Source organism: Pelmatolapia mariae, linkage group LG4, assembly GCF_036321145.2.
Source record: "Pelmatolapia mariae isolate MD_Pm_ZW linkage group LG4, Pm_UMD_F_2, whole genome shotgun sequence".
Lineage (NCBI taxonomy): Eukaryota > Metazoa > Chordata > Actinopteri > Cichliformes > Cichlidae > Pelmatolapia > Pelmatolapia mariae.
This window is the reverse complement of record NC_086230.1, coordinates 4,522,477-4,541,480: the sequence shown is the minus strand read 5'-3', so window position 1 is coordinate 4,541,480 and position 19,004 is coordinate 4,522,477. Positions and strand designations below refer to the sequence as shown.

The 19,004-nt window shown below is 40.2% G+C and overlaps 1 long non-coding RNA gene across 1 annotated transcript; it reads left to right on the top strand.

Annotated features, from left to right (window-relative positions):
• The first annotated feature begins 18,004 nt into the window (after positions 1 to 18,004).
• On the top strand, positions 18,005 to 18,757 carry LOC134625852 (uncharacterized). Its single transcript, XR_010093773.1, has 2 exons — positions 18,005 to 18,074; positions 18,545 to 18,757. It is a non-coding gene; the product is annotated as an uncharacterized LOC134625852 (long non-coding RNA).
• The last annotated feature ends 247 nt before the right edge of the window (positions 18,758 to 19,004 follow it).

Sequence of the window (19,004 nt, the reverse complement as noted above, 5' to 3'; positions counted from 1 at the left end):
CTAAAGCAGGGGTTGCAAACTCCAGGCCTCGAGAGCCGGTGTCCTGCAGGTTTTAGATGTGTCTGTGATCCATCACATGTGATTTCAATGGCTAAATCACCTCTTCAACATGTTTTGAAGTTCTCCAGAGGCCTGGTAATGAACTAATCATTTGATTCAGGTGTGTTGACCCAGGGTGATATCTAAAACCTGCAGGACACCGGCTCTCGAGGCCTGGAGTTGGCCACCCCTGACCTAAAGCTACCTTTCAGTTACGTTGCTTCATGACAGTTTAACACAGCAGAGGAGGAAGGGGGGTGGTGCACTACAGATGAACAGTTGGTATCGATGCTATTGATATTTGGATTGATCCACCCACCCCTACGCGCGCACACACACACACACACACACACACCTTCTACTGCATAATAATACAATTTGGATCAACATTAAAACACACATTGAATCTCATTGGATCACATTAGCTGACAGTGGGAATTGGTTGAAGATTTTAGATGTTAGAACCACTCACTGAGTAAGAATAAAACACGTATGTAAACAATTCACTACACATAGAGACACAATACAGTTTTTGCTCATATCCAAGGCAAGCATGCTTCCGGCGTCAGTAGTAAAGAAGAATACTTTTGAGCATGTGAGCACAGCTATGCTGAAGCAGTTAAATACATTCATATATACATAACAGTTAAATGGGGCCGTATCTTCCACCAATCCATATGCATCATTTCACAGTGTTTAACATTTTTGAATTTCCCAGAAATATACATGCAATCAGCAGGTGCAACTTTAATTAGTTAAAAACTCAAAACAGCAACTAAATACCTTTACTTTGCCATATTTAGCTCTTGAAACCAGTTTTCATAACACACCTTTTAGGAATTATAAAGTATATTGTAAATTTCATTTTTTGTGCATCATTTCCAAATCAAGTTCACATTCTCAGCACTCAACTTCCACCAGATGTCACCATTATACAGAACAATTCTATAATGAACTTAACGAAGCCTTTCATGTTCATTTTATTCATGTAAAATATGCACTTATTTCACTCTGGCAGTCTGAATCTCCATTATGTTGCAAACCATATTTGATTATTATCTTGACTAACCAGAATAAACAACTTTATTATGATAGATTGCAGTCTTGTCAGTACTACATTTCCAACTTACTGACATGAAATTGTCACTAGATGACAGTACAAACCCATCCGATCCACACATGCAAAGAAATCAAACCATAGATGTCCATAAATTAGGGTTATGTGTAATAATGACAAATAGCACAGGAAAAAGTGCTGAACTTGTTGAAATGTATTCAATACTTCATACAGAAGCCTTTGGTGGTGGTGACCACTTCAAGAATAAGAAAATTGTTAGTTTGTCCAGTTTACTTTGCTTGAACTCAACTTACTTACCTGTGTTCCAGGAGCAAAGGCAGCAAATGCTCCCTCACTTCCTGTATTTAGAGCTTCCTGATGTGCTGATGTCAATAAAGTCAATTTTAGTTTGTTTTTTTGCTCTAGAGTTATATGTATTGTTGTAAAATGTAATGGCTACACCTTAGAAGTGTGTTTTATTGCTGGTAAAAAAAAAAGTAGCATGATAAGTGTATGATCGAGATTGTACTGTTTAGTCTTATCCATTGAATGGAATATCCCATACACTGAAAAAAATGCAATAGGGTGGTTGTTGTATTTGCATATAAGAACTTCATATATCCAGCATGACTAATTTAAATTTCACATCTAAACATAATTTTGTCTTTTAATTTTCACATATTCTTTAAGGATGTTCAGATTTATTAGAATAAATCATGTTGAAAAGAAACAAATTAGTCCTGTTTTATCCTGAAGCTCCGCCCCCTGGAAAGGTTCTGGAGGAAAAATCTGCTGCATCGTCCACCATTTGTGTCTCATGCTTTGGAAAATCTACTACCATCTGGAGTTCTACACTTGAAGGTAAATAAAACTTTAAAGCTAAAACACCATGTAGACCCTTTATATATGTGGACATTTTACTGGGGCAACGTTATTTTACTGTCATGGGGGCTGTTTATTGAAAAACATGAAAGACTAATGTAAGGTTCCAGTTAGCTAATGTTAACCGAAATGATGTGATAAACCAATTAGTAATTATAAAATATAATGTGAGTTAATATTGTTTGTTATTTTTTTTTCAGCCTAAATTAACAGACTATTACAAACTTGCATCGGTGTGTGTAGTAAGTGGTGGTACCTGCAGTGTCTTAACCATTAAACAAGCTAATGTAGGGCAGGGATATGACTAGCTTGTTGAAACATGTCTGCTGCCAATGTGACAGCTCACACATGGTAACATTACCAGCACATAGCCACAGCTGCTTTAAACATGCTGACAGGTCAATGTGGCTTCTGCAGTCAGCAGCTAGAAGACTCAACACAGACCCAAGATTAGGTGTAACAGTTATCTAAATGTTCTGTGTCCCGTTTGTGAACCCAGAAAAAAAAAAAAATTAAATAAAATGACGACCTGAAGCTTCAAGCTAATGTAAGCATAATGCTACAGCATGAAGCTAATGGAATGGTGAGGTTGTTAAATTAGCAAAAATGCACTTCATATATCCTACATGAATCATTTATATTTTTGGTCGAAACAGAATTAGGTCTCATGCTTTTCACTTGTTTTAGAAGGATGTTCAGTCTTTTAAAACCAGTCATATCAAAATAATAGAAAATATTTATGTATTCTGTTGAAACCCCACCCCCAGGGTGTGTTCTGCGAGGGAAAATTGACTGTGGTGGTCCGCCATTTTTTCTCCTCACTCGGGGAGACTTGCGTTTGGCGCAGAGCTTTACTATGTCAAGGTAAACTAAACTTAAACTAAATTTTTGAGGGGAAATGAAGAGAACATCCATTTGATGAGGTAGTTTTTCTTATGTACTGCTGTTGAGCAACATAATGGAAAATACGAATCATTTCTCACGTTTACTGACGATAATCCTATCTTAAGCTGCAGGACAATATTATGTGCATTAACATTTTTTCAGTGTGTGCCCACTCACTTTTGCTTGTTTTTTTTTCCAGTGAATACAGACTAACAAACTTGTGTCCATTTAGTTAACTGGTTGTACTGACAATGTTTTACAGTTGAACAAGCTAGTTTGCCATGGGGGTGGGATGTGTGTGTGTGTGTAGGGGTGGTGGTGGGTGTGGGGCTGGGGGGTTCTTCACTAAAGGCGCTTTATTTGGTGACACCTATGAAGGGTTTGCAGTAGTCATTAGGAGAGAAAGTGCATGACATGGGGCTTTATTTCATTTTCTGGGCCAGTGAATGCAATGTACTGATAACATAAATTATGACAACTTCTTGCAGAGAAAGTTCAACAGCTTACACTACGTTAAACACACACACAAAACCCAACAATTTATTTTAACTATGATTTATAGAGAGAGTGAGAGGAGGGGGTAAAGAGATATAAACATGACAATATAAATATGTAAAATTAATTTTTTCTGTACAGACATATGGTGCTTATCCCGGATGAAGGGCAGATTGGTGTTGCTTCACAGCAACTCTCTAGTGCTGTTATGTAGTGGTGTTACAGTTAAGGTTTTAATAGCATTATTTTATGTATTAGTGAAAATTTGCATACGTTATCTCACATTCTGTAAATTAAATTTTCTGGAAAGGTCAAATTAACTGATGTAACTAAGTATTAATAAAAGACCTTGATGTGTATATGACTATAATTGTCACGGTTCTAGGTCATTTTGACCCAGCATTTTCAGTTTCTTATATTTTGGTGTTTTTTCTGTATTAGGATTTATGTTCTGAATCTTTAGTGGTGCTGTTCTGATTATTATTATTCTAGATTTAGTTAAGTGTCAAGTCTTTGTTATTTGTTTCTAGTTTCCTGTTTTACTTTGAAGGTCCATGTCTTATGTCAGTGTATTCAGTTTTACTTCCCCCTGTCTCGTTAGCCCTAATTTCACCCAGCTGTGTCTCCCTCCTGTTTTCCATTCCCTAGTCACTCCACTGTGTCCTGTGTTTGCTTTTGCCCTCTGTCGCGTCGTTAATGTGTGCTGTGTCTTGTACTCCGGTTTAGTGGCTCAGTTCCTGTGTTCCAATAATAATAATAACAACAACAATGATGATGATAATGATGTATGCTTTATTGATCCCCGTGGGGAAATTCTTATCTGCATTTAACCCATTCACTCAGTGAAGCAGTGGGCAGCCATTGGGCGCCCGGGGACGATACCTAAGGGTAGTCGTTCGGTGGATTCGAACCCCCGACCTTCTGGTCATGGGGCCACCACTCTACCTACTGAGCTATCCCTGCCCCTATCTATCCCTCAGTTCCTATGTTCAGAGTTTTGTTTTGTTTCATTTTTTTTTATTTCTGAGGCATTCTTCCAGCAATAAAAGCTGTGTTTTGAGTTAAGTCTATGGGCTCAAATTGTGGTCATAAATATTTTGCACTTGTAAATCAGGATTTGTATGTGTAAAAAGAATTTGTGTGTGTGTAAAAAAAGATTTGTATGTGTAAAAAGAATTGTGTGTGCGTAGAAAAGATTTGTGTGTGGACTTGTGCCAAAAAGTACGTGTGAAACTCTGCACTCAAGTTTCAAGTTAAAAGTACGAATTTTGATTTTTTTTTTCTTCCTTTCATCTGATTGGATAGTTAAATTTGTGATTGACATGACATTGACCAATCAGAGAATAGATGGGTTTGGCTGTCGGAGGGGTGCTTTTTTGAACTGCAGGTCCTTGAAGGGTAATACAGTTTGAAGCTGGAGGATCTCTATATAAATATCCGATAGCAGCTAGGTCCGCTAATTTTCAGCAGCTGTTGAAAGGATAAAGTTGTGGTATATCAGTGGTTAGAAATACCATTATTACTTTAGGATTAGTTTAACACAAAGTCAGGGCTGACCCGGGAGCATTGCTGTGAGTCACAGTGCGCAGCATAAAAGTCCTTTCACATCGGACACAGGATGTGCTGCTAATGCTAACTGCTAACTAAAAGCAAAGGATCCAGAATTTGTTGCGCTGGCTGCTGGGCTCTGTGGGTTTTTGCGGCAGCTCTACCTGTACTAGATGCACCTGCTCCTTGTCGTTTCTATCTCTGACTTTATGTCCTGTACAAGAGTTTCTGTTTTTTTTGCTGGTTCTTCAAATGTTCAATAAAAACATGTATGCTAATTCATAACGAAGAAAGCTTTGTAACTATCCCCACTAGTGAAGACTGTCATTTCCACAACACTGCCCCCCAGGTCCGCAGCGCTGTTGAAAAGGCTCTGGAAGTCCCTGTATTAAGCATGGAAACCTGTGACACAGAAATCACAAAACGGAGACCACCACAGACTGTTTTCCTTCATGGTGATGAAGGAAAACGCTGGGCTGGCATGTAAAAGGGCATTTATTCCCTTCAAGGACCTGAAGCTCCATAAAGCACCCCTCCAGTAGCCAAACCCATCTGTTCTCTGATTGGATAGTTAAATTTGTGATTAACATGACATTGGCCAATCAGATGAAAGGAAGAAAAATAGGATCAAAATTCGTACTTGTAACTTGAAACTTGAGTGCAGAGTTTCACACATATTTTTTGGCTAAGTCCACATACAAATCTTTTTTACGCACACACAAATTCTTTTTACACATACAAATCCTGATTTACAAGTATAACCTGTTTTTTCCTGGGAGCTCAACCGGGTTGTCTCAGTGATTGGTCCCCGCTGAGAGCTCAGGGGAGTTAACTCTGCCACCTTCATTTTATGCTGGAATCTCTAGCAATCTCATTCAGTGAGGAATGCATCCTGCTGTTACTGCCTGAGCAGAGGCACTGTCCTGCGCAGCTCCAATAAGCTTAATCTCTGCCAGAGGTCTCCGGGCGAGCTGGTTATGTCTTGTCCCTGCCAGAGGTCTCCGCACCTGCTGGTTCCGTCCAGTCTCCGCTGGAGGGTCCGAGGTATCGCTTCAGCCGTCCTCAGTCTCTCCGCCGGAGGGTCCGAGGGATCGCTTCAGCCATTCTCAGTCTCCGCTGGAGGGTCCGAGGGATCCACCCAGCCTGCAGTGCCACCACCTACTCCATCGTTTGCGGCTGCCATGCCCTTGTCTGGTCCTGCGGTTGCCACGCCACCACGTCGTCCACATCTGGCCGCTGACTGGACTTCTTCGCCAGCGCAAACAGCCTCTGGGCCTGCCCCTTCACCACCGCTGCCTCCCACGTGGGAGGCCTCCGCACCTGATTCGTCTCTGTTTACGGCCTACGGACCAGACACCTGAACTGTCTCAGTGGACTTTGTTTTGGGTATGCTCCAAGCCCTCCATGACAATAATAGATGTAGTTTCCGGGTCAATGACTAATAAATAGCAATGCGAGAAAAAAATAACAACTTTGTGTGAATGTAACCCTGTGAGATTTGAGATTTTACAGTACTTTTATGGATAAATTTCTCTCGCAGATAGATGTGCTATCTGACAAACTAATAAAGGTCTTCAAAAAGCGAGGAGGACAAAGGAAGAAGACTGCAGAACATTCTGGAGCCCATGGCCCAGTTAAGAAAGAATTTTAATTTGTGTATACACTTTAGAAAAATAATAATTTTAACAAAATGCTGCTTGTGACTCTATGCCAGGATGATGTTGATCTTGTGCGTGAATGTATTATCAAGGGACACTGTTGCAGCGGCTCATGGCTCTCCGTCTCAGTACTCCTTTCTTTTGTTTAGTTTGCTTAGTTTGTATGTCCTCAGCTCTGCTCGATCGGCCTCATAGACATCAGTGACCAGCACCAGACATCTGTTTCATCGGACTTCCATTGCTCGCACAACATCCCAGATCACATAGTGAGACCACCGGGCTCCCCATGGATTGTTATTGGGTCTAGGGGGCAGCGCAGACGGAGGGAGAGGAAGCAAAAGCGAGGCCACAGGTCTGGCATCATGCCGAGGCTAAAAAACTAACCACACAAGCCACCTCTTCCGAGCCTCTATCTCTCCAATGCCAGATCCCTCGTGCAGAAAATGGATGACCTGGAATTACAACTAGTGGGAAATCGCTATGTTCGTGACTGCTGTGCCTTGATCATCACCGAAACCTGGCTTCACCCAGGAATACCAGATGCTAGCGTGCAGCTAGCAGGCTGCACTCTGCTCCGAAAATGCTCTCTCCAAACTACAGGACTGCTTCACACAGACAGGACCAAGAAACTTTCACAGGATCAGTACTGGATTATATCAAGTACTGTATTGCAAATGCGACTGTGGACAAAAGCATTCGGGTTTTTCCAAACCAAAAACCCTGGATGACCAGCGAGGTCCGCTCACTCCTCAATGCCCGCGATGCCGCCTTCAGGTCAGGTGACAGGGTTCTGTACAGGGCTGCTCAAGCTGACCTGAAAAGGGGAATCAAAAAAGCCAAGACAGACCACAAAAGAAACAGAGTCCCACCTGTCCAGCAACAACACACGGGAGGTGTGGCAGGGAATACAAGACATCATAAACCATAGAGGCAGCACTGTGAAAACAGAAAACCTGAGTATGCAGCTGGCAGAGGAAATGAACAGCTTCTTTGCCCGCTATGAAACACCACAACAGCAGCACTCATCTGCTTCAGCCCTGCTCCCATCCTCATCTGGTTCCTGCACCACTCACTGTAACAGAGCACGATGTCTGACGTGTGCTCCTAGCAGTGAACCCCAGGAAGGCGGCCGGTCCAGAAGGAGTACCTGGCAAGGTGCTAAGAGCATGTGCCCACCAGCTCACCTACATCTTCACCAGACTCTTCAACCTCTCACTGGATCAGGCAGCCATCCAATCATGTCTAAAATCAGCCACAATCATCACAGTGCCGAAGAAGTCCCCCATCACTAGCCTGAATGATTACCGCACTGTGGCCCTCACGCCGGTAATCATGAAATGACTAGTCCTTCAGCACATCAAGGATTACCTCCCCCAAGATTTCGACCCCCACCAGTTTGCATACTGCGAAAACAGATCCACAGAAGACACCATCGTCATAGTCCTCCACTCTGTGCTGAGTCACCTAGAACAGCGGCAGAGCTATGTCTGAATGCTCTTTGTGGGCTGCAGCTCAGCCTTTAATACAATCATCCCAGACATCCTCATCACCAAACTGGTCACTCTTGGCCTCCCCCCTCTCACATGTGCGTGGATAAAAGACTTTTTCACGAACCAGCCCCAGACTATAAAAATCGGCCCTCATCTCTCCTCCACTCGCACACTGAGCACCGGCTCCCCACAGGGCTGTGTGCTGAGCCCCCTCCTGTATTCTCTTTACACCCACGACTGCAGTTCGACCCATAACAACAATCTCATCATCAAGTTTGCTGATGACACCACGGTAGTCGGACTCATCTCAAAAGGAGACGAGGCAGACTACAGAGAAGAAGTCCTGAAGTTGGCAGCATGGTGTTCAGAAAACAACCTGGCAATGAACACTAAGAAAACCAAAGATGTAATTGTCGACTTCAGGAGGCACAGCACTGACTTAGTCCTCCTGTACATCACCGGGGAGTGTGTGCAGAGGGTCCACACCTTCCGGTTCCTTGGTGTCCTCATCTCTGCTGATATCTCCTGGACAGACAACATCTCAGCGATCGTGAAGAAGGCCCAACAGCGGCCAATTTCAGGGAATAGAGGACGTGCCAGTGGCCAGGTGGTGGGTCGTTTTCACACTTTCCTTTGTACAGCACTGGGTGCCGGCTGTAGTGATTTTGTTTTCGTGTGATTTTCTTTTAGGTCCACGGCTGCTGGTAAGTTCCGGTTCCATGATTGTTTTATTGTAATTTTATTTGTAATTTTAGGACACTGTCAGTATTTTCTTAATGTTTTATTCTTCATTGCTCTATAAATATAAATAAAACTATATTAATATTTGAGCCAACCTGCCCCTCTGTGCATCCCTGAACCTGTTCAAACCTCGTTCCTTTTATTATATTATTTTATTCTCAGAAGATTTTATATTTCCTGGGGGTGAAATTCCCCTAGGTGGTGTTGTCATTTTATTACTTTTTATAACCCCGCCGACCACTTGGTCACCTACTTGGTCACATACTAAGCTGAACTCCAACCTGCTGCTGACCTTCTACCGCTTGTCCATTGAGAACCTGCTAACTTACTGCATCACAGTATGGTACGGCAGCTGCACTAAGAATAGAATAGAATAAAATTCAACTTTATTGTCATTGCACATGTCACAAGTACAAGGCAACGAAACGCAGTTTGCATCCATCCAGAAGTGCTTTAGCCATAATATAGATATAATACAAAATATATATTAGCAATAATGTAGATATATAGATATATTACAGAAGTGGGTCTGTTATAGGTATGAGGGTACAAAATATGGGTCTATTATGTGTATGTTACAATGTACACAGTATGAAGGTATGTTATGAATATGCTATAACTATAAGTATGTACAGGCTGTAGTGGGTGTACAAGCTATGTACAGGCTATGAACAGGATATAAATATGAAAACTATACAGAAATATGAGGCAGATAGAGCGAGGCTTCAGAGTATAGTCAAGACAGCACAAAAGATCATCAGCTGCCCTCTCCCCTCCCTGATGGACATTTATTCCTCCCGCTGCCTCAGCAGAGCAATAAACATCATCAAGGACAGTTCCCACCCTGCTTTCAACATGTTCACCCCGCTTCCCTCATATTTGTACATTTTATATTTTTTTTTCTCTGTTAATACTGTCAATATGTATATAGTGCTGCAGATCTGTGCCCCCACCCCCCCAGCATGTTGGCACTGAGTAGGAGATGCTCTGTATCTCATTGTTGAACTGTATAGTGATAATAAAGGCATTGTATTCTATTCTATTCAAGCATCAGATTGTTCTGTCATCGCTGGATTCACCCTGTTGGATCTCATACTCCCTTGGACCTGCCGGCTGAACCTTCACCTTTTCGGAGTCGGGTACGGTCTTTCAGAGGCGCCGTGAACTGCAGCAAACTCTGTCAACTGAGATATGCTCCAGCCAGCAAAAATGCGACCACCCGTCGGATGGCCCTGCTAAACACAAGATCACTGGCAAATAAAACTTTTGTCTTAAATGACTTTTTTCTCTCATCGAAGTTGGATTACTTTTTACTGACTGAAACCTGGCTTCCTCCCAGTGAGTTCTTCTCCTTCTCGGAGCTAATAAAAACTGTGCTTTTATTAGCTCCCCTCAGATTTCTGGCAGTGGCAGAGGGCTAGCCTCGGTTTTTAGAAACAATTTTCGATGTCGGCAACTGCCTCCTGTCTTGTACCCCAACTTTGAGGTGCAGCTATTGGAGTTAAGCTCTGTCCCCTCGATTATTTTTGCTGTGGTGTACCAACCTCCGAAATTTAATAAGGATTTTAATGTCGAATTTGCTAACTTACTAGGGAGCCTTTTCTAACAAGGTGGCCGTATTTTAATTGTTGGCGATTTCAACATCCATATTTGCTGTGAGACTGAACCACTAGTCACTAGTCAAGGACTTCCTTACCCTTATTGACACTTTTAATCTCACTCAATGGGTTAATGAACTAACCCATGTAAAAGGACATATGCTTGATCTGGTACTGTCTTTTGGGTTGGATATTTCCATTACGGATATCAAGGACTCTGGAATTTCAGATCATTTTCTGGCCATGTTTAATGTTTCAGTGTGTAATGTGGAGTTGAACAGTGAGGGTCCGCTGCGCCAACTGCGCATGATTAATTCCCAGACGACCGCTTTTTTCTGCGCTGCTTTTACCAGCTCTGTCCTTTATGATGCTAACAGTAACGAGGATCTTTCAGCTGATGAGCTCACTAATCTATTTAACTCAACATGCTCCTCTATTCTCGATACTGTGGCTCCTCTAAGGACTAAGCGCGCTAATGTTGCACCCTCAGAGAGACATGACTCCATTCTCCTTTGGGCAACTTTATTCTCCTCAGTTCAGGTTTGGAGTTTACAGGCAGCATAGCGTATCATCAGCAAAACATTGCTCTCACATCTCAGACACTGTTTTTCTGTTTTTTCTGCGCTTACTGATGACATCACACATCTAAACTCTGACCTCCTGGAGCTAGTGAACTATAAAAATTAACTAGAAATGTGTCCAAAAAACCCCACAATCAAATAAGAATAGTCTTTAAAGATTTTCCCAACGATTCAGAAAATGTAAGTTTTATAACTACTTTTAGAGTGCAACACTAAACTTTTACGTCAACCCTGGTTGAATGAAACTACCTGCACTCTCAGACGCGAAAACATTTGCACTGAGAGAAAATGGAAAAAGGGCAAACTTCAGGTGTACTTTGACATCCTTCACAATTGTCTGTCAAATTATCAAAAGACTGTTAAAGCTGCCAAGTCTGCCTTCCTGTCAGGTATAATTACAAATAACAGTCACAAGCCTCGAGTCCTTTTAAAAATCTTTAACTCTATGATTAACCCTGATGTCACTACTCAATAGAGATGCTTCTCCCGCACTCTGTGCACACTTCCTAAAGTATTTCACTGATAAAATCTCAGCCCTAAGGGCTCCATATTTGCCGACACTGGCTGGTCAAGTTCCTGCTTCTAAAGTTCCGACTGTTTTTCAGCAGTTTGAACCAGTGTCTTTCTCCACCTTAAAGAAGATCATTGATCACTTTAGAATTTCTAACCCCCCCGTATGATATTCTTCCCTCCTGCATCTTCAAGGAAGCTTTGAACACCATTGGGCCTTATATTCTACTACTACTTAATGCATCACTGTCATCAGGTTGTGTGCTGATTGCCTTTAAACATGCAAAAAAGTAGTTCTTAAGCAACTTCAGTTCTTCTTAGATGCTAACAATATTGGTAAAAAGTTACAGTCTGGTTTCAAACCTCCCCACAGTACAGAAACACTCAGAGTTTTTAATGATTTACTTTTAACCGTTCACTCAGGCTGCTCTGTGGTTTTAGTTCTGCTTGATTTGACCTCTGCTTTCGATACGGTTGATCACCACATTTTATTATCGAGGCTACAACATGTTGGTCTCAAAGGTATAGTACTATCTTGCTTTAAATCATATCTCTCAGAGTGGACTTTCTCCGTTGCTATGGGACAATGCCTCTTCTGCCCCTATCTCCTGTGGTGTGCCCCAGGGGTCTGTTCTTGGTCCTACTTTGTTCTCCCTGTATATACTGCCTTTAGGCTCTATTTTCGAAAAACTGATGCAACTAAATTAAATTCAGCTGTCATTACGATTTTTAATCTATTTTCGAAAAACATCTCTTTCCACTGCTATGCCGATAACATCCAAATTTAGTTCCCCCTGAACTTGGATGTCTCTGACCCACTGCAACCTTTAACATCATGAAGACAGTTAAACAAAGTTTGGTTATCACAAAACTTTCTCACATTGAATGAAAATAAAACTAAAGTAATAGTCTTTGATAGACATACCCCTTTGGGGCAGTTAACAGACACCCTTGGTTCTCTTGCCAGCTATCTCTCTCACTAGGTAAGAAACCTCGGAGTGTTTTTGGATAGCTCTCTTAAATTAGAGAAGCAAGTGTCCTCAGTGCTAAAAAATAGGTTCTACCAGTAATGTTTGATATCAAAGGTTAAGCCCCATCTTCCTTTGAAAGTACTTGAAAAACTTATTCATGCATTTATCACCTCTAGACTGGATTACTGTAAGCCCTAGAAACTATGATCACATCACCCCAGTTCTTGCTAATTTACACTGGCTCCCGGTCAAATACCATATAGATTTTAAAATACTATTGCTTACTTTTAAAATTTTAAACAATTTGGCACCCAGTTATCTGACTGAACTCCTCCGCTTGTATTACCCCAGGAGAGCACTAAGATCATCTTGCCAGATGCTCTTAGAACAGCCTAGGTCCTGGCTGAAGTCCAGCGGTGATCGGGCCTTTGCAACTGCTGCACCTAGACTCTGGAAAAACCTCCCCGCTTTTATTCGCACTTCTAAGTCTATTCATTCCTTTAAATCAAGTCTTAAAACTCACTTTTTTACTTTGGCTTTTAAATCACATTAGTTAACTATCATCAGGCCTGTTTTATGTTTGTCACCTTTGATGTTTGTTGGTGTGTTCGTTGCTTGTTTGTAAACTTTTTTTCCCATTGCATTGCCTTTTAATGTCTCGCTGGACTTTTGCTGATTGTTAAGCACTTTGATCAACCCGTTTTTTTTTTTAAATGTGCTGTATAAATAAATAAACCTTAATTTTCAAAATTTACCATAGGTACGTCTACTAGGTGGCTGAGGGGTAGCACTGGCAGCCCCGAGAATTTTTTATTGTAAAATTAATAGAAACAACTGAAATGATTAGACTGTTTAGCTATGAAGTCTTGTTTTCAAATAATTTAACTCTTTAATAGATATATTTATTAAATATTGTGGCCACCTTATTTATTAGACAAAATACTGTATGGCCTTGAAGAGTTTATAAAAAATATTCATGAAACAACTGGATCCATATTAGATCTAGGATTTCCAGTAAAAACTGTAGATTTAATACATCACTGCTTAACCATGAAGACTTTACTAAATATTTTTAAAAAGATCGGACTGTTTATTTAGACTATAATGACACTATGGGATGCAGGAAAAGCTGTGATAAGAAGTAAAATAATTTCTTTCTCATCACAGAAAAAGAAAGAAGAAAAAAAAATATTCAGGAATTAGAAAAAAACATCAAATCCTTAGAAGCCTACGTGTCCCACCAAGATCAGGAAATACTGAACAAAATACACAAAACAAAACTAGAATTAAATGAAATTATTAATAAAAAAAAAACTAAATTCTTAGTACAAAGACTACGCTTACAAAATTTTGAACATGGTAACAAATCCAGTCAATTTCTAGCTAACCACCTAAAAATAAATAAATAAAAAACAACTACCGTAATTCCCGGACTACAGAGCGCACCTGATTAAAAGCCGCATGCTCTAATTTTAGAAAGAAAATCAATTTTGTACTTGTACAGGCCGCACCGGATTTTAAGCCGTATGCGTTTCACTCGTAATATGAGATATTTACACAGAAATATTACACGTGAGGATTTTTAACGTTTAATTTAATCCGTAAGGTAACATAAACATGGTAACATAAACGTTATGGTAACATACAAAAATACATACTGCAAATGCTTTTTTTCCTCGAACAGCGCCTGTAACACGGCTACCTTTAAGTATACGTACGTATCGGTAACACACAAATTACGTTGCTTATGTTTTTTTTACGGAACAGTGCACAAACAACATTACAACGTCTCTTAACAACCGGTAAAAATATATACCGTATATATACTACTTATCAATTTTATTGGTCTACTGTTACCAGGCAAAATGTTTTTGGCCGCATGAAAAAAAAAATGCATTAGCCACACATCAGTATAAGCCGCAGTGTTCACAGTGCGGGAAAAAAGTAGCGGCTTATGACCCGAAAACTACGGTATATGTGCTGATTTTTATAAAACTTTATATTCACCACAAGCAATGTTCCCTCTAATTTTTCATGTGTCTGAGCGAACACACAAACTCCCTGAGCGGTCCCTTGGATCACTGTGAGCAACAGTAGACGTGTGCACTGTGGTCACGCCAGCATTGAATCCATCTAAGTTACATGGTTTATTAAAATAATCAAATTACAGCACTTACATTTATGTTAGACTACTTTTAATTAACTGCTTTAGCCCACTTACAATGAAAACTTAAAAAAATCTTGTTCATGACCTGTGTAGTATGTTAACACTATTGGAAGTAAAAATAACTTGAACTCCAATTTTGAAAACACAACTTTATTTTTTTTTTATTTTTATAAAGCTCTGACTTGTATTATGAGTATGAGTCTGTGGTCTGGGAGAGAGTCTGTAACTGTCTGTCTGCAAAACACAATATATAAAGACCAATGCTGGGCAATTAATTACAGTTACTTCTTTTAAAAAAGTTACTGAGTTTTGCAAACAACAAAGTTTTTTGCAGCTGTTTACCTAAAAATGCTGCCAAGGGTTTTTTTTTTAAACAAACATTTCACACTGTTTACAGAACAATCAGCTGTTCTGCATCAAATCTGATGCCACACAAATTATTTGTGCCACTCCAAAAAATAATTTCTGTCCACTATGAGATAAAGGAGAACAACAGCCTGATACCTGCAGGACTGACAACAGGAGATGTATCACTCCTGTAACACCTGTAACATTTAGTTCTGACACACACAACAAAACTATTGACTACACTACACACTAACTACACAATATTTGCGCTAAACGTCGCAAATCACTCACATCTCAAAACCGCCATCACTTCTAAAACTTCCTTCCGTTTCTTAACAACTAAATGCCATGTTTTGATTGGTCGACATCGTACATTTTTCGACCAATAGGAAAGGGTGGGGGTGTTTTGGTTGTCTTTGCTCACAGGCGGAGAGTGCTTTCCTTATAAAACGCCGTTCCCAGATAGCAAGACGACATTGAATCTATGTTGATTTTTCATCTGAACCGTCGTATATGGTCGGGGTTGAAATGCCAATGTTGTAACAACATTTAAATACTGTGGTAAACCGACGGTCTTACTATAGAGACGTTGTAACGATGTTGATTCACCGTTGTTTTTTTGTCATTGATATTTGATCTATTTATAGTCGACCAGGTGACAACAACAACGTCGAGAAAACGTCTATTTATAGTTGACGATCATTCGGCTCCGGTCACCATCAAAAACCATCGATTTGTAGTTGAGCATTAAATTGCATTGCAACTGATCGGGTATAAAGTACCAGAGAAAGTAGATTTATTGTTCATTTGTTATCAATGACTTGGTGTGGTTCACCAGCTTTAAAAAATCGTGTCTACGTGCAATTTACGTATAGTTGACCGGGAAATTAAAGCAGCCCCTCTCACATTGGTACACCCCCCCTCCCCCGGTATTCATTGTCTTCTACAGTAGAGCGGGACATTTGATTTACTCTCAGCGGAATTGACCGGAGAAGGCATCAGTTCATGCACTGCACTGGCCTGCACCACGATTAGTATAAGGTAAGAATGAATGATTTTTTTTTCCTACTCGTTATTTCCATGTTTGCATTTGAATAACAGTAAAAAAAACTTGTTAATGTTGTACATTAACGAGTTTTTTAAATTGTGTCTACTTCTTACAATCCGGCAACAAATAAATTGCACTGCGAACAAAGTATATCAACAAAGAAAACATTTTTGTTTCATAATTTCTTCGTTATATTCCCTTACAAAGCTAGCTTTAACGCTTCGAGGTTTCCTTTGTTCTTGCCGTCGCCTCGGCGCTTGACCCAGACTTTCGCTCTGTAGTTGCTTAGTACTACAAAAAATTCTAAATCTGTGATATATGATTGATAAACGTAAAGTTAACTGTATAAACGTGTTCAATGACTTTGTTACTTTTGATGATTGGAGAGCACTCGCTTCAATTCGCACACGAAAACTTTAGACTCAGTTTGAATGCTCACGCAGCATGCCCACGTGACTGTACGTTGCACGCTCAACTAACTTTACGTTGCACGCGTACATGACTTTCCGTTTGTGCCTTGAATAATGAATAAGGCTACGTCCACACGTACCAGCGTATTTTTGAAACCGCTGATTTTTCTATGCGTTTGCACCTTTTGTCCACACGTAATGTATGTCTGGCCGTACATTGTGTTTGTATTTCCAGGCACATTTCACGAAGCAGAACGCAGTCTTCAGAGATATCCACGTGAACGCTGTGATACGTCTGACCTTCAGTCCGAAGAAGAAACCCAGACCAGTCTTAAAAGAAAGCACAAGTAAAACCTTTATATTCACAAACATATCTTTGATTGTTAAGAATTTATGATCTTGTCTTTTATACATATCTGTGGTGCTTGCATACTGCAATATCACCACATAATATAGTCCAAAAAGTGGAAGTTTGTAAACTTTTTAAAAATGCAAAGCCGTGTACACTTGTGCACTTCAAAAATTCATTGTATACTGTACCTTCTTGCACGTCTCTGTTTCCTGTGTGTGTTGTTAGAAATCAAACTAACTTTAGGAAACAATATGCCAAAAGCATATTTACAATTACTTAAAACCGTTTTTAATTTCTTTTCTTTAGACCAAATCCCCTGTGCACATATACGGACTCAGAGGATGAGCAGCCCACAAAAAAACGGTTTCCCCAGGCCCCTCGAGTGAAAATACCAGGTAATAAAATACTGTCTAGTGTCTGTGTACATATCTGTGTCTGACACGAGGAAACTTTTTTGACAAGTTGTCTGTATTCTTAAATACTTAAAAAATTATCTTTTTCTAAACAGCCCTCATCACTCCGCAGTCTGCCCCCCAGCCCACTGATAGCAACCATCATAATGCCCCACCCAGCTTCCGGCACCTTTCGCCACTCCGGCACAAACCGACACAGCTTTGCGATCTCGCCAGCATGCAGAGTCTGATGTCTTCCCTATAGATGGTATGCTTTTAAAAAAGCTTTAAAGCTGCATCACAATGTCATTGTACTCTTATCTAAAAAAAAAACCTAATTTATACTCCTGAATGTCATCTTGTTGTGATTTTTTTTTCTGTAGATTCCAGAGACTCTGTGAGGCCACTATTACAAGGCAAGTTTGAAAATCTTGGAATTTCAGTTTACATGGTATAACAAATATATGTGACAGGCAAAAACTAGTAAACACTTTTAGCAGTTACAAGAACTAACAAATGAATATCCAACAAAAGGGAATAGAAATACATTGCACTGCCAATACTTTGGTTTATTCTTTGTATGACTTGAAAATCAGGCTTTAGGGAAAACTAAATGACATGTTTCTATCATCAATTACATGAAGTAAACACACAGGCACTTGCATACACATTTAAGACATGAGACTCGCTAATTCCATCTCATAAAATGTGTCTATAGGTGAGACGCTTTGCGTTGATTGGTGCTGCTGGACCACACTGGAGGTGCGAGTCCGCCGTGTAATGGTTTATGCCATTACAAAGGAGCTGGCGTCTGTACTCAACTGGGCAGGGAAAAAAAAACAAGGACCAGACAAAGCAAAAAAGGGCATTTAAAGAGACAGCGCTGTGCAGATGCATATTTGGTAAGTTTTAACATTTATTGTAGTTTTATGAGCCTAAAGTGAACAATAAAGGGATCAATTGATGTGCTGGGTGCATTTCACATTTCCTATGTCTGTTTTTTGCTATATTACTTTGTCTTTCTTAATAACAAGACTTTCATGTCCGGTTAATCTGGAGATGGAGTCTTTGGTCTTCGGCTTGTTTTGTCCTCGGGTTGTACACTTTGTACAGCCCGAGGACCCATGTTTTCTTTTTTTTTTTAAAGGATACACGGCACACCATGCTAAGACATATCGCATTTTCAGCTTATAGCTCTTTGGGAATCAAATGCGGCAGTTTGCTGATTTCCGCCTGGTGACTTTCATGTTTATCAGCCTAGGAGTTTACATACTTTCTCCCTGCTGAAGACAATTAACAAGAGCTTATTCATGTGCTCTAATTCCCTTTTTTTGTCTTTGTTTTTTTGTGTGTGTGTCTATTTTTGTCCTAGATGGCCTGGCGCAGCAGGTAGGGGCGAACTCTATGTCTGAGTTGGTCTTTGCTCAAGCAGTCCAGAAATGGCTCAGATATGCTCCAGATCGTACGGGTGGCGCGCAGGACACACATCATCCATCCCCATCCCGGAGTAAATAATAAAAAGTGACGTGAAACATAGAAATGTAAATAGGAAACTTTGTCTTTTAATAAAGTATTTTGCAAATGATACATGTCTATTGACCTTTTATTGGTTTTTTGGTTTTTTTTCAATAAAAAGCAACTGTGCGAAAGAGGTGGAAAATCAACACCATAGCTCAACAGTGTTTCAATATCAGAATCTGACATTGTTTCAATGTCAACAGTGTTAGAAAATATAACATCGAATCAATGTCAGGTTTCAACATTGATTCAACATCAAAACCTGACGTTGTTTCAACGTTAAAAATGGGTGCAAGAGTGATGTTGGGTCAACG